The 16,871-nt window shown below is 42.4% G+C and overlaps 1 protein-coding gene and 1 long non-coding RNA gene across 2 annotated transcripts in view; both read left to right on the forward strand.

Moving 5' to 3' along the window:
• Positions 1–829, forward strand: part of LOC126980613 (uncharacterized) — a 1,648-nt gene extending 819 nt beyond the window's left edge. Inside the window, exons 2-3 of the long non-coding RNA XR_007733425.1 lie at positions 63–166; positions 264–829. This is a non-coding gene — a long non-coding RNA (uncharacterized LOC126980613). The remainder of the gene's footprint in view (positions 1–62; positions 167–263) is intronic.
• Positions 1–16,871, forward strand: part of LOC126980612 (uncharacterized) — a 61,182-nt gene that overhangs the window by 9,912 nt on the left and 34,399 nt on the right. The window lies entirely within an intron of this gene.

Genomic DNA, 16,871 nt, shown 5'->3' on the forward strand with positions numbered 1-16,871 from the left:
AGTAAAATATGTGCGGGGTAGAGGGGTTCAAAAAAATTCATTTGTGTTTCGTATTCTTTAAGGGCTATCTCCGAAGAAGGCGGGTCTGGTAGGCTCAGCCATTGGCCCTCCTCTTCAGCGATCGGTAGTGGACGAAAACGAAAACAAGCGAATACAGGAACAAACGGTAAGTTTCTACGTTTTTTATTGCGCACACGTCTGTTCTAAGGAAAATAAATTGTAATTTCACTATTTCTCTCTAATATTATTTTACCTTTCTTCAGACACCTGCAGGAAAAAGCAAGCCCGTCGTGAGGGATTCTCCCATCCAAACAGTTCTCCACAGCCAGGGCCCAGCGGTTATAACCCGGGACGGCCGGCAACAACACCCTCACCAACACCCGGTGAAATAAGCCAACATTTCAACGGGGCCTTAACAACGATCGACGTGCCCGTCCCACCAGCAGACAACGGCGACATTGCATCATATTTCAACAACAACACTGGCCGTCTTCGCGAGGCAGTAGAGTCTGTATTCCAAGGCTGCCAGCAGGTTAGACTTCCTTCTTTTAAAGTGTACGTTGACATGCATCTGCGTTTAGTCAGAGAAGACCCCGACGATGGAGTTCAATATAGAGATATGTATATGAGAAGTCATATGCAGGTAATTAGCTTTGACGATATAGATTCATATGTACGTGAACTATCCGAATATTTTGTTAATCGGTTTGAACATGACATATCAGACGAAGAGGGCAGTGGATTTACGTTAGATGAAATAGTTAGCGTAAAATTTTCCTTCTCTCTTATAATGCTGCACAATAGTATTGGAGAGTATGTGCCCTATCCTAAGGGTTTTCCAGGGAAAACACAAGTTCTCAACCCTTCGGGGCCCACGGACTGTGTTTTCCAAGTTCTAACAGCTTATCGCTATCTAAAGTCAAGAAATGTAGTTCCATCGGGCAGGCAATGGGAGAATGCATGCTTGGCCTCTATTAATACGGGTAACATTCCAACCCCGGTATCCTGGGAAGACCTCGGTCGGCTTGAAAGATTAAACAACATAAGTATTCGCGTTTACTGTCTAGACAACGTTGAAGACAAAAAAGGCGAACTAACTCTAGTCAGAAAGGGGCTCAAAGATCAAGAAGTTGTTCATTGTCTGTTGTTGGGGAACAGACACCTAGCTCTTATCCAAGACTTTGACGCATACATGAACCTGTTTACCTGCCAACGTCGCGGGAAAAAAAATGTTTTGCGATATCTGCCTGTGCGCCTGTGAGAACAAGACAACGCTTGCTGAACATGTGCTAATTTGCCCAACGATGATCACAAGACTAAGATTCCCACCCGCGGGTTCTACTGTGAAATTTAATAATCATGCTAAGGCATATGAGCCATCTTATTTAGCATTCTATGACTTTGAGAGTATTCTCGTAGAGTCTTCTTCGAATGTGTCTGGATGTGTAAAGAGACATCACTTTGCCATAGCGTATGCTTACATTAGAGTGAATAGAAACGGAGAAACAGTACAAAGCGGATCCTATTGTGGAAGTAATGCTGTAAACCATTTTATTCATACAATGCAGTGTGCCTGGAAAAAGTTGAAATTTTCTAAAGGCTACAATAAAATCAACATGACCGATGAAGATACGGCGCGTCACAATGAGCAAACTCACTGTCTTCTCTGCAAACAGGGTTTTTTAAAAGGTAAAGGAGTAAAACATCATGACCATGAAAAATCAGGAAACAATTACATTGGAGCTTATTGTAATAGATGCAACCTCCAAATGAAAAATCACAAATTGCAGCTCACTCTCATTGCACATAATGCTAATTACGACATGTCGTTAATCCTGCGTGAATTAACGATACCTGACTTGAAAATCAAACTAAGACCAAAACGTTCAGTTCACAAATACCATGAAGTCATCATAAATGACTTGAGATATATTGACTCGTATGCCTTTATGTCTGGTTCACTCGCGGCTTTAGCGAACCAATTCATCAGTAATGGGAACGAACCCATATGCACACAACAGATGTTGAAAGATGTGCCAGCACCTGCGTTGCCATTATTGATCAAGGGAAAGCAGGTGTTTTGTTATGACTATATGGATTCGATGGAACGACTTTCTGAGACACGTCTTCCATCCCGCGAAGATTTTTTCAATTCGCTTCAAGAAGCAGGACTTTCCGAAAGTGATTATAAACATGCTCAGAATGTTTGGAAAGTAGCTGGGTGTCAGAGCCTGAAGGACTATTTGTTGCTTTATGTAAAAGTGGATGTTGGTCTTCTATGTGATGTCTTCCTAGAGTGGCGAGGTATTTTGAAAACCCAGTGGAGGTTGGATATTGTAAATTATGTTAGCCTGCCAGGATTTGCCTATGACTCCTTTCTGCTAAAAACACAGCAGGAATTAGAGGTGCTTAGTAGCCCAGACATATATCATTGCATTCAAACAAATGTGCGTGGGGGCTACACAAGTGTTGTGCGTCGTTTTGTACGCGCCAATAACATCTACACGAACCCTCAGTTTAATAAAAAACATGATAGAAGCACTTTCCTTTCATATCTTGACTTCAACAGTCTTTATCCCACTGTAATGCAAGAGAAGTTGCCATGTGGGGATATGAGAAAACTAGATGAGACAGAAATGCAGTCGTTTTTGAGCGGGGGCTTGGTCAATCAAGCAACCGATGGCGAGTTTGGATATCTCATTCTGTGCGATACTGAGGCTGTCTCACGTGAAGTCGTTGAGAAAACGGATGACCTCCCACTGATCATCAGAAGACACAATATCACCAACAGAGATATATCGTCAGTCACACGCGAATGGTTTGAAGAAGAAAACCGTCCAGCACCGTGTAAGAACATAAAACTGATTGGAACACATGCTGCTCAGGAGAAAATGCTATTTGCTCTGCCCCTCCTTAAACTACTTATTCAACTAGGCCTGGTTGTTAAAAAAGTGCATGCTATTTATACGTTTAAGCAAAAGCACTTTCTTGCGGACTTCATTCAGGATAACATAGAAGCCCGCAAAAGTGCTACTTGCCCTATCAAGAAAAATGCAATCAAGTGTATTTCAAACAGCATTTTTGGTCGATTCCTGATGAACGCGGCCAAATATAGTGAAGACATAGATATTGTCACCAACCGCGAAAAGTTTTTGAAGCTGGCCCGAAGTCCTTACTTTAAACGCGTTGTACCTCAAAAGCTATATAGACACAAGTAACTTTAGCCCCTCACATTCCTTGTACAGCACAGACAACAAAGGAAAGCTTGGATTTCTCAAGTCTGAAGTGGGGGAAAGAACCATCTCAGAATTTGTAGGTGTAAAACCAAAGTGCTACTCCATCCTCTTGGCAGACGGTGACCGGTTGAGTTCAGCTAAGGGCGTTCCAAAGTTCATAAAGAAGAAAATTGCTCATCAGCGATACAAAGACGCCCTATTCCAGAAGCAAACATTTACCTTTGACTATCAGGGATTCACAGTGCGCAATGGACGAATGAGTACAGTAAAATATCCCAAGAGAGGGATATCTGTAGTTGAGGACAAAAGATACTACATTAGCACCTTGGAGTCACGATCTTAGGGTCATCCCGATAATTCTATAGGGGTAGAGGAGGAAGAGCAGGAGGAGGAGGTAGCCCAGATCATGACACTGTCAAACGAAGAAAATTTGGAGGAAGGCGATGAAAGAGGCATAACAGAAGCGAGACTAGCCGAGGTAATGGGTGGGCAAGAGATCGGTGAAATGGGAGAACTAGAAGAAGAAACCTATGAATTGTGGGGAGAACGGGATGTGCTGGCCGAGCAATATTTTCCCTTGATAAAACGGGTAGAGGCGGATGATGACATGTTAATGCAAGCCGCGGAACAGGAACAAATAAATCAAATGCTCTCATCATCCCCCCTTGAATATATGCTAGTAGATACAGACTTTTCAGAATAAATTGTAGTTGTTTATAAGATAGGGACTGGTGTGAATGTTGTATATACTGTTTATAGTGTAAGAATTTGCCTGCTATTTTTGTTAAATATAAAATATATGTAAATATATTCTGTATATAGGACTAATGTTGGAGCCTATGATATTATAAAATTGCACATGATGAATCTGGAATCATAATTTGACCAAATTCCAATAAACATTGAGTTTGTTTGACTTGTTTATATGACCTTTATCAAAAAAAAAAAAAAGAAACGGATGAAAAAAACACAATAATTGTCTTAAAATTTATTCGATTTGTGGAAACATGAATAAAACGCTTTTATGTTTCGATCCGGCTCATGCATAAAAGACTGCCCGCCAAATCAGGCGGGCGGCGGCGGCGGCGGTAGCGAGAGGTGCGGCGACAGGATGCGACAGGATTGCTCGGGGCCCGGGACGAAGTGGGGCGGGGCGGGGCGGGGCCGGGCGGGGGCAGCACGGGGTAGTGGCGGTGACGAGTGAGGACCTGTGAGTGGAGCCAGACCTCTGATTTAAGCATGGTATACAACCACCCCACCCCCGATAAAGGAACTAGAAAATTATTTATGCTTAGAATAGCTTCATGGAATGTAATACAATTCAATATGAAAAAATCAATAAGTCAATACTTTCTTTTTATGAGCACGTGTTAAATGTTTGATGACATACGGGTATTATAAACTTGCTGTAAGCGAATCGCATCACGTGTTCATCATTCCTCGAATATTCGGTCTTGGAAAACTCCATACATATTTTTTCAAGAGTTTCTCTTACACCCAAGTGCGAAACATTGTAGGCAAAGTACATAGCATAAGCCCCGCACACATCATTTCGCGTGCTTTGAAGTCGAAATGCATTTTTATACATACTGAGCCCGGGGTAATCAATATATTTGAAATGATCAGAGTATAATTTTGGATCGAGAGCATAACTATCTAGGAACACTGCCATGCATGGTTCATAGTAGAGACAAATCCAGTGTCCCATTTCTCTTTTAGAATAACTTGGTAGCGTATTGACGATGTACACTATAGGTTTTCTATATTGAGGTATAGAGTTTACCTCGTCTGCCAATAACACGCCTAAAAACAAGGCTATCTTTCCTATGTGCCCCCTCAATCCTCTTTCAATCTCCATGTTGTTCATCGCACAGCCGCTTCAAGCGCGCACATCACACTGCAGCCGTCTTTCAGAATTAACTGTTATTATACCCAATGTTTCGCCAAACAGTATCAACAGACGGTTCTCGTTTTCTCCCTTGCTTAGATTCAAGCTAAGTCTAAGCCCCCTGTTCATTTCAACGGGCAAATTATCATTCAAGTTTTCAGCACGCAAATCAAATGTGCAAATCATTGCCCCCTTGCCGAAAATATCCTTTCCGATTAAATGGTCTTTGTGAAAACCAAGTGCATCCAGAGTACGATGGTAGAGCTCAGCATAGTCATGAGGGAATTTACTAGGAATATTATACATGGTTCTACCATTAACACTTAAGCTTATTTGACTTATATCGCCATGGCTCAAATACAATGGATTTAGCGTATAGTCGCCAGAATGAGCTTCCATGCTCGTTATAATAAGCGAGAGTTTTTCCGGAATAACATTACCCCACGGTTGATCATACGTTCCTGAGGTTTGGTCTTTGGCTAGCACATAGGTTTTCAAGAGGGTTTTGGTAAATGTCGATTTCAAAAGATTCCCTGTGGCGAGAGACGCGTTCAAAGCATGAAGTGCATTAGGATAAGGAAACAGTCGCGTATAAAGCAGCTTGGCTGAGTCTATATGCAGACGAATGCTATCGCCAGTTGGATAATTTAGCAGCCATGCATTACTAGATAGTTCCATTCGGAGTCTAACCGAAATACCATCGAGCAAGTAACTGTCTAAAGAACTTATATCCAGAAGAAGCGGGGTACAGAGTTGTATACCGTGAGTCTTAACCCGCTTCATAATGGTCTTGTGTTGCGCGCTGGCATTGTCAAAGTATTCTGCTGTTACTTTGGAAATAAAACCGTTCCCTGGGATGGTAATATTAGCATTGGCTCCAATTGTATTCAATTTGTTGGGCGACAAAGTATTCAGCATTTTAACGTATGACGTGTACCCATAAAGTACATTATTGTCAACAGTTACATCTCCCCAAAAACATTGCATTGATTTGAATAGGCTGTGCGCGGTATTATTTGCAAATTCAACGTGTTGAGCATCTTCGAGAGTAGTATTGTCTGGCTTAGTTAAGCGTAAAGAGGTGTGCAACACCAATTTCCCCAAATCAATAAAACTGCAAAGTGTTCCAGGAATGAGAAATTCTATATATCTATCGGATAATTTCATATTGAATCCGAGGTTAGTAGGTAAAACATCAGCATCATAACGGGAGGCAATCGTTGTTTCCAATAACCTCAAATTGTTACGGCGGGGAAACAATTCACTGACACCGGCGGCTTATTGCCCCAGGGAAGAACGCGGGTTCCCGACACCAACCGCGCTGGTGATGCTCGTCATACTGCTCTTAGTTCAACAATGATTACAACTCGGTAAAGATGTCCTTTTTATAACACCTTTTCCTCCCGACTCGCTTGACTTTCTTTTTCCCGCTTCCTTTAGTCAATTTCATTGCAGCTTGCTTTAAGGAATTAATTCCATGCTTTTTTTTAGAGCTTCTCAAGTTGCTTCCGTGTGAAATATCATCTAGAACATTGTTTCCAAATGTTCGAGCTGAAGGCACAATGGCATTCTTCACTAGGAAAGGGAAAGCTCTTTTAGCGAGTCCAGCTAAAACCGAGAATAAACCCCCGCCTCTGTGATAGCTTGGTTCATAAGAAAGTGTGACTATATCATCAATACCGCTCCCTCGGGATGATATCTGTTTGCCATTCGAAAACAGGGTATGATATTCTGCTACGGAAGGAGGGATGAATGTAACCCGCATGGTGGCGGCGAGGAGACTGTCTTTTCAAATGGACAACATTCCTATTAATACAGCAAAATGTACTCAAAGATTCAACGCGATCGGATATGTACACCCTCTGGACCCACCGAAGAGGCGATGCTTCTGGCATTTTGCTTCAGCTCGGTGGGACGACCTGAGGATGTACTTTTCCGATTTCCCGTGGAATGATTATTGCTTCCAGGATAGAGACCCCTCTGTGTGTGCTCAGCGCATCACAGAGGTGATTGTCTCTGGAATGGAGGCATACATTCCTCGTTCTTTCTCTACTCCTCACGCTAAAAAGCCTTGGTTTAATCACGCTTGTTCTCGTGCTGTCAATGATAGAGAGGTAGCTCACAAAAGATACCAGAGCCTTCAAACTAATGCTAATTATGAACTTTACATTTCTGCCCGAAATCGTGCCAAATCTATTCTCCGACTAACCAAAAATTCTTTCATTAATAGAAAATGTCAAAACCTTGCTTTCTCTAACTCTTCCCGTGACTTCTGGCATCTAGCCAAAAACATCTCCTCCAACTTCAATTCTTCATCTTTCCCTCCACTCCTCAGTCCTGACGGCAACACTGCCGTCTCATCTATCTCTAAGGCTGAACTCTTCTCTCAAACTTTTTCTAAAAACTCCACTCTGGACGATTCTGGGCATATTCCTCCTACTCATCCCCCCTCTGACTCCTTTATGCCTGTTATAAAGATTCTTCAAAATGATGTTTTCTATGCCCTCTCTGGCCTCAATCCTCAGAAGGCTTATGGACCTGATGGAGTGCCTCCTATTGTCCTTAAAAACTGTGCCTCCGTGCTGCCACCCTGCCTGGTCAAACTCTTTCGCCTCTGCCTGTCAACATCTACCTTTCCTTCTTGCTGGAAGTATGCCTTCATACAGCCTGTACCTAAGAAGGGTGACCGCTCCAATCCCTCAAACTACTGTCCTATTGCTTTACTTTCTTGTCTATCTAAAGCTTTTGAATCAATCCTTAGCCGGAAGATTCAAAAGCACCTTTCCACTTCTGACCTTCTATCTGATCGCCAGTATGGGTTCCGCAAGGGGCGTTCTACTGGTGATCTCCTAGCCTTCTTAACTGACTCTTGGTCATCCTCTCTTAGCCGTTTCGGTGAAACTTTTGCTATTGCGCTGGACATATCAAAAGCTTTTGATAGGGTCTGGCACAAATCTTTGCTTTCTAAACTACCCTCCTACGGTTTCTATCCTTCTCTCTGTACCTTTATCTCCAGTTTCCTTTCTGACCGTTCTATTTCTGCCGTGGTAGACGGTCACTGTTCTTCCCCTAAATCTATTAACAGTGGTGTCCCACAGGGTTCTGTCCTATCTCCCACTCTTTTTCTGTTGTTCATTGATGATCTTCTTTCCAAACGAACTGTCCTATCCATTCCTACGCCGATGATTCCACTCTGCATTATTCAACTTCTTTTAATAGAAGACCCACTCTTCAGGAACTTAACGACTCAAGGCTGGAGGCCGCAGAACGCTTAGCCTCAGACCTTACTATTATTTCCGATTGGGGCAAGAAGAACCTGGTGTCCTTCAACGCCTCAAAAACACAGTTTCTCCACCTATCCACTCGACACAATCTTCCAAACAACTATCCCCTATTCTTTGACAACACCCAGCTATCACCTTCCTCAACACTAAACATCCTCGGTCTATCCTTAACTCAAAATCTCAACTGGAAACTTCATATCTCATCTCTTACTAAATCAGCTTCCTCGAGGCTGGGCGTTCTGTACCGTCTCCGCCAGTTCTTCTCCCCTGCACAGTTGCTTGTCCGCCCTCGTATGGAGTATGCATCTCATGTGTGGGGGGGCTCCACTCACACAGCTCTTCTGGACAGAGTGGAGGCAAAGGCTCTTCGTCTCATCAGCTCTCCTCCTCATACTGATAGTCTTCTACCTCTTAAATTCCGCCGCAATGTTGCCTCTTTCTATCTTCTATCGATATTTCCACGCTGACTGCTCTTCTGAACTTGCTAACTGCATGCCTCCCCCCCTCCCGCGGCCCCGCTGCACTCGACTTTCTACTCATGCTCATCCCTATACTGTCCAAACCCCTTATGCAAGAGTTAACCAGCATCTTCACTCTTTCATCCCTCACGCTGGTAAACTCTGGAACAATCTTCCTTCATCTGTATTTCCTCCTGCCTACGACTTGAACTCTTTCAAGAGGAGGGTATCAGGACACCTCTCCTCCCGAAACTGACCTATCTTTCGGCCACCTCTTTGTATTCTTTTTAGGAGCAGCGAGTAGCGGGCTTTTTTTTTTTATTAATGTTTACTTTTTTGTGCCCTTGAGCTGTCTCCTTTGCTGTAAAAAAAAAAAAAAAAAAAAATGAAGTAAACATGTGACAGGGTATCCTTCTTCGAAATGCATAGGACGACCTTTTTGATCTGTGAGTTTAATAGAAATCGAATCAATTACTTTGGATTTAAGGGACTTATATATAGTTGGATGCATGCCTTTTGTTAGACCTCCGGAGAGCGAAAAGGCATCAAGAATATTTACATTTTTCCCTGCATACCTAGAGGGATTGACAAGGTCAGTGTAAATGAGAACACACTGTACGTCACCATTTCTCAACAGAGGGGCATGACCATGTAGCGGAACAAGAACGGTTTTTTTTTGTTCTTCATGTGTACCCAAGGAAGAAAACACAGCATAACCTAAGTTGGGGACAAAACCGAGAACCTGGGCCAGTCGCGTATCAAAGGAAACCTTAATAAATACAACTTGTGGATGATAACCATTGTAGCAGAACAAAGTTAAATGATCATTTGTTGAGGTAAATGCAAGAACCTCTCTAGAATACGCTAGTAAATGGTAGTTGTATCCATCGACCATCTCCTTTATCAATGTCGTTATTATACCGTTAACACACATCAGCAAATACCCAGTGTCATTATACAAGATATTAGCATTAATAGCTTCTGACAGTGTGCGTCTTTCAATAGCTTCTGAATCTGGCGTTGGTCTTATACCACATTCAAGATGTATACTACACTCTGGTTCACCCGGTTTAACAATGTAATACCGACGGGGAAGCAACACGTTCAGTAGACCGACTTCATATTCCACGTCCTTGTCTAATGTTAAAGTCTGTATATTATTAGTAAAGCTAGTGTTGGAATTGGGGTAAATTTCCCCTTCCGCAATGCTGGTAACATATATATGATGTGACTCCATTTAGAGCAAGGAAGACACTAGCAAAAATATTATAATTATTTCATTATATAGAGGTAGACATGACGAGATGCCAATTACATATTGAAGGTAAATCATACTAAACATCATTACATTGTTATTTATTGACATATTTTACATTTAGTGATGTACATAATTATTGGGAAATTGTCTGGAGCTATAGTTATTCAGGACCCACGTCGACTACATCACCGTCCCGTTTTCTTTTCCATTCGTCAGCCACAGCATCGTCCTCTGTATCCACTAGTTTCCTCTTCCTGTTTCGCTCGGGAGACACAGATAGAGTTAATTTTGTTTCAGGCTCATCGCAGGTCCACCATCTGTCCAGGATGACGCACGATATATTATGCAGTTGGAGTTCAGCCGCAGCCTCTTGGAGATGCGGTTGGTAGTCAGCTTTCCACAACACGTAAAGAATTCCAGCGCTTGCAATATTGTAGGGGAAGACGACACTTGTAATGTTGCTTTTAATCACCCATTCTACCAGTTTTGTGATGGACTCTTTAAACCAGCGGAGACGGTTATCATAACTGTCTTCCTTTACCCCACGAATGAAATTTTGATCTCTTGACGTCTGAAGATATCCTTGGTTTATAGGGTTATTTTCCAGTTCGCGGCCAGGAGCATATTGGGTTAGGATACACGCCACATAAGGAAGATTTTCACTCGGAGGACAGCGAATATGCAGACTACCGGGAATACCACGATCTTCCCAGCGACACCTGTTCAGTTGATAGATCGGGCTTCTTTCGCGGTAGCGATTACTGTGCGGGTATAATCCATGTAGGCGTCCAGTAAACCCCCTCTTTTCGTAGCAGGAACTGCAGTTGAGGGAAGAAACGATGATGGTCTTGTTGTTGCGGTAGATGTCATCGCCAGGAGAACCGTCTTTGTAGTTGAACACGTAGGCGTCCGACATGGTGTCCTCTGGTATACTGGTGAGTGATGAATAGTACCGCTTCAGCTGATGGCGAGGGACGAGTAGCGAACCATCGTCCCATCTGCTCTCTCTTATAAGCCCGCTCGGGGCACCACCGTGTCCGAGCGTGTTCGTCCTCGCCTCCGGCATTTCTCTCTCTATGACGTCGCCGCCCCCTCTGTATAAGTCGCGCGTCCAACGCGGTTCGGTATCTAGAACGCCCATGATTCTGTTTCTTTCTTGAATCACAATGTAAGACTATACTAGCACATTGGAAAAGCGGATTTAATATGGGTCCCATCTGTAAGTTGTCAACGATGGTTGTTTGGTGAAACCAGATCCCTGAATCTTTTACCGCACGCTCGTATTTTTTATTTTGATAGGTAATACACCCGTGGCGTCAATGATGTGTTTTATATCAGCAATGTCAGCAATCGTTGGTTTTTGACTTGCATTAGAGAGTAAATTCAACATGTACAGGATATTGGAGGATCGAACAGAAGACAATAGGTTGCCTCGGCTATCCCATTTTACGATGGGATTGTCTTTTATTCGTTCTAGCATACTTTTAACTTACAGAGGTATTAAATTACTTATTTCAGGATTGGAGGATATCTTGTTCTCCCGAATTCCTGTGACTCTAAGTTCCACGGGTGGTAGTTTTGTGGTTTTGTATACACCAGATCGCGATATTTTTTTTTTTGTAACTTTTCTTTCTTACAGAGCGAGATGACGGGTTCAATCTTGTAGGAGTGCTTGGTCTTGCACCATGGGACGACACGACAGGACCGCTGCTGCTTGCTGGCACATGTTCAGAGATCGGCATGTGATCGGGATGGGTCGACTGCGGGTTGAAACACGATTGGCCGTTGACCCCCGGACTCGTGGAGTTAGCGCATTTAGGCTTAATACCCATTAAAACACGCTCAGCGGTAGACTCAGGAACAAGATAATACGTGCGCATTATCCAAATAATTTTCCGATCAAGGAAGCGGCAATAGGTAATATAGCAGCTAATATATTACCACCCCCTCTCGATGTCAATATAAGTCTTTTCTTATGGAGATGAGTTTTCTTTCTAGCTATGGCACGTATGTCTTCCCGATAGTTACGTAATTTCTTGATAACTTTGCTATTGAGGGTGAAGTGCTTCTTTAAAAAATTGGAAAATATTTTAGATATACAGTTCAATTGTTCTCGAGCTGCTTGCTTAATATCACGGTTTCTATCTTTTACTTTTAATTTCTTTAAAAGTAAGACAAAGTTTTTGTGTGCACTGAGGAGTGGTGTCTTTTTACGCATTTTCAACAATATCATTAGCGTCAATCCAGCTGTTGAATGAAGTAGGGTATCCCAACCACGATACAAAATACTGCTTTTTTCCTTTATTTTTTCGTGAACGCAGTATTTTAATATCGTCTGTCTCAGGCAGAGCGCTTAAGACGAGCTCTGGCGCGTAGAATATCCCCTGTATTGGTTCTCCAGACAAATCTTCTAAGAGATAACTTCTTGGGCGATTCTTGTGTTTAATTGATTTTATGCGAAAGAGCTCGTGAGTATTTTGCTGCGTGTATCCTTTATGGAATACAGAGGAACGAGCACTTCGAACAAGGCGAACTATTTCCCCAACTGCCAGTCGAGAACTGATGGAAGACGCTGGTTGCTTCGGGTTTTTATACATTGCGTGGAATTGCCGTTTGATTGCAGATGGGTCTTTTAAGTTATGAATATCAATGGGAGTTTGTTTGTTCTTCAGTCTAGAATGGGGCGAGCGGTTGTAGGCACTGACCTTGTTTTGCAGCTGATCAATATATCTTGAAGAATTTTGAGACGTGATGAACTTGTAGATGCGTGCTTTAAGTGTACGAATGGCCCGCTCTGCCAAGGCTGCTTTGATCTCACTTAAGGCTTAATGCCCCGGGAACATAAATAGTTTCTTACTTTTCGATTCCAGAATTCTGTGCCCAAGTCGGTGTTTAATCTTCGTAAGCCTTCAGAATCTTTATTTTCCACCACTTGTTTAAAGGCCACGAGCATAGTATTTGCGCCTTTATTCCGACACGGGACAACTTGCATATATCTAGAAAACACGTCTATGCATACTAACAAGTAGCCTATATTATTATTTTCCTTTCTTATATGTCTCACGTCTGCTAAATCGGCAGCCATGATTACTTTGGGTTTTGAGGCTATTATCTTTTGCCGGGGAAATTTTTTAGTCTGTAGCTTATGCAATGTATATGTTTTATTGCTTCTCAAAAAGTTGAGTACGTCATCACGTGTTATTGCCGGATTTATACTTTTTGCTTTCTCCCATAATTTCGCCTGAGAGCTTAAACAATAGGGTTCGTTATGTTGGGAGTATAGTGCGTGTAAGAGTTCCTTCCTCCTGGAGTTCACCATTGGAATACGCGTTCACCTGGGGGTTCTCCAACAATGTTTGAGCGAAACTGTAGGGACTCAGGAGTATTTATACCCAAATCAACAAGAAGATATCCATAAGGACGTGAATATACAGCATATTTATATATATCTACAAACTGGTTTGCCTTCTCTTTCCCGAATATTTGTCTGCCCAGAGTGTGAATTTGAGATAAATCGCGCTGTCTTAACAAGAGGAAATGAGAACAGTTCAGGCTAATATTCCTTGCATGCTTTCCACCCATATATAGATTTTGAGTGATAAATATGCATGAAATATTGTTGTGCCGTCCGCGAGTAAAAGCATCAATCACAATTTTGTTCCTTACAGCATCAATGAAAATATCGTCAAGTACATACAATGTCCCTCTCTGATCAAACGTATCCTCGTTGGCAATTGGATCAATTATTTCAGACGACACTATAACTTTAGGTCCTATTTCTTTATTTCTTTGAAGAGGATGAGACGTTAAGCCACATATGACAATTTTTTTTAACTTTTCATGATACTTCAGAATAAGCTGCTGTACAAGTTCCGATTTTCCAGAGTTGCTATATCCTGCAACTATTATGCGCGCAGGATATTGGAAAATATCGAGAAGGTTCTCTGAATATGTCTCAGTCATAGCGGAAACTCTATTAATGATGGTAATTATTAAAGTATGATGCTTATATAGCACAGAATATGTGTGTGTGTGTGTGTGTGTGTGTGTGTGTGTGTGTGTGTGTGTGTGTGTGTGTGTGTGTGTGTGTGTATACAACAAGAACAACAACAACAACAACAATAGCAATTACCCTCACTTTGTGTATGCTCCCACCTCCGTCACCCCCCCGCTGACCGCCCTCTGACCGTCTTACCCCACTCCCTGTCACCCCCTGCTGACCACCCTTTCTTCCGTCACCTCCCTGCTGACCGACCTACCCCTGCTCCGTCACCCCCTGCTTCCGTACGCTAGCCCGAGAGAGGGGGGGGGGGGGGTAGGGCATGTGAAAAAGTGAAAGTTTATTTTTTTTTGTGGGGGGGGGGTAGGGCATGTGAAAAAGTGAAAGATTATATTTTTTTTGGGGGGGGAGGTACGGGGGGGGGTAGGGCATGTGAAAAGGTGAAAGACTTTGGGGGGGGTAGGGGGGGTCCAGATACCCCCGCTTCCGTAACCCCCCCGCTGACCCCCCCAACCCCGACTTCCAGTCCCCCCCGCGGAGGTTACCCCCACTTCCGTACATTTGTTACTACTAGGATTCTTAGTAATCGTATTATTATTATTATTATTATTATTATTATTATTATTATTATTATTATTATTATTATTATTAGTTGTAGAAGTAGTAGTAGTAGTAATAGTAGTAGTAGTAGTAGTAGTAGTAGTACTAGCAGTAGTAGTAGTAGAATAACGGCATCATTATCATTACCATTATTATTCTTGTCATGATCATAATCATTAGTAAAAGTATTAAGTACTTATTTTACACTAATATTCAGCAAGTCATTAGCACAGGCCAGTGTGCCTCTCGAGTGGAAAAAGGCCAGTATTACTCCGATCTTTAAAAAAGGAGATATAAAACAAGCCAGTAATTATCGTCCCATCAGCCTTACGTTTGTCCTATTCGAAAAAATAATCAGGGATAAAATTATCACTTTCCTTGAAACAAATGATTTGATAACTGATAGTCAGCATGGATTTCGTAGTAATCGGTCTTGCCTTACCAACCTATTAACCTTTTTCAACGATGTTTATACATGTTGGGACGCCCGAAGCCCATATGACGTAATTTACCTAGATTTTCAGAAAGCGTTTGATAAAGTTCCTCACGTTAGGCTTATTTCTAAACTGCGTTCACACGGTATTAACGACCATCTATATGCGTGGATTCATGACTGGCTCACCGACAGAGAACAACGTGTAATTCATAATGGTGAAGCATCGAATTGGCAACCCGTCACCAGTGGCGTTCCCCAAGGTTCGGTCCTGGGGCCAACACTATTCATAATTTACGTGAACGACTTATAAACTGATATCCTATCAAAAGTCCCCAAACTCGCCGACGACACCAAATTAGGAGGTACGGTAATGAACTGTCAAAGTTGCGAGAATATTCAATCAGACTTAATAAGACTTGCCGACTTGAGCGAAAAATGGCAAATGAGTTTTAACGTAGATAAATGTAAAGTAATGCACATAGGTGAAAAAATCCTAACTTTAAATATCAGATTCAAGGACATGAGCTCAGCGAAGTAAAATAAGAAAAAGATCTTGGTGTCATTATCAGTAACACTCTTAAAATGAGTGATCAATGTTCTGCATCGAGTAAAAAACCTAATATGATGTAAGAATTAATCTCAAGAAACTTTGATTATAAATCACCCGAACTTATTAAGATATTATATTTAGCATTTGTAAGACCACATCTAGAATACGCCGCTCAGTTCTGGTCACCGAACTATATCAAATATCAAGTTTTGCTAGAAAAGATACAGCGACGAGCAACCAAACAAATTCCAGCGTTTATATATGTTTTCCCTAAAAAATCAAAGGGTACGAGGGGACTTAATTGAAGTGTTCAAAATCCTTAATAGAGTCGTCGATCACTGGAATAGACTCCCACCGTCAGTAGTTAGCGCACAAAGTATCAATAGCTTCAAGTCCTCATTGGATAAATACTTCAGGGATATAAGATTATACTGACCCTTCTTCGCATGTTTTCAGACAGATTGCAGCAAGACCTCAACCTAAATCCATATTATTCTCCCCCACAACCTAGATTGCAAGTAGCGTAAGTTAACAATAGAGTAAAGCAACAGTTAATGTCCGCATGACAGGTGGAGTAAGGTGTGGGTGCAGTAAGGTAACAGGGTACTGGTGCGTGCATAGTACCGCCGGTAAAATGAGGATCAGGCCTCCACCTGTGCCCCTGAAACTACACCTCACCCATCGTGAGTATTAGGGTGGATTCTGGGGCTGACCTGTGTAGGCCACTCGTCCTCTTCCAGTCTCCCTGTGTTTCCATGTTCTTATGTTCTTATGTAATGAAGTCATTCTCCCCCACAGCTTAGGTTACCAGTAGTATACGTTAAGGGTAGTAATTTCCTCTTATTTATCTCTTTACTGTAAAATTTCCATGTCCCTTTCTTCCTTAAAGGTACATGGTGTTCTCTTCTAACTATATCCTGCCGGCTCGTTGCCGGAGGTAGAGGTGGGTGGGGAGGAGCCGTCATCTATTCTGTCCTGTCCTACCACACGTAGATTACTAGTAGTAGCGGTAGTAAACAGACACCCTCGCCATAGACCGATAGGTCTTCTGGTGTCTGTTCTCCCTATGTATTCCCTTCTTCTTCTCTTCTTCATTCTCCTCCTCCTCCTCCTCCTCCTCCTCCTCCTCCTCCTCCTCCCCGCCTTCCTCTTCCGTCCCCC

This window comes from Eriocheir sinensis, chromosome 44, assembly GCF_024679095.1.
Source record: "Eriocheir sinensis breed Jianghai 21 chromosome 44, ASM2467909v1, whole genome shotgun sequence".
In the NCBI taxonomy this organism is placed as follows: Eukaryota; Metazoa; Arthropoda; class Malacostraca; order Decapoda; family Varunidae; genus Eriocheir; species Eriocheir sinensis.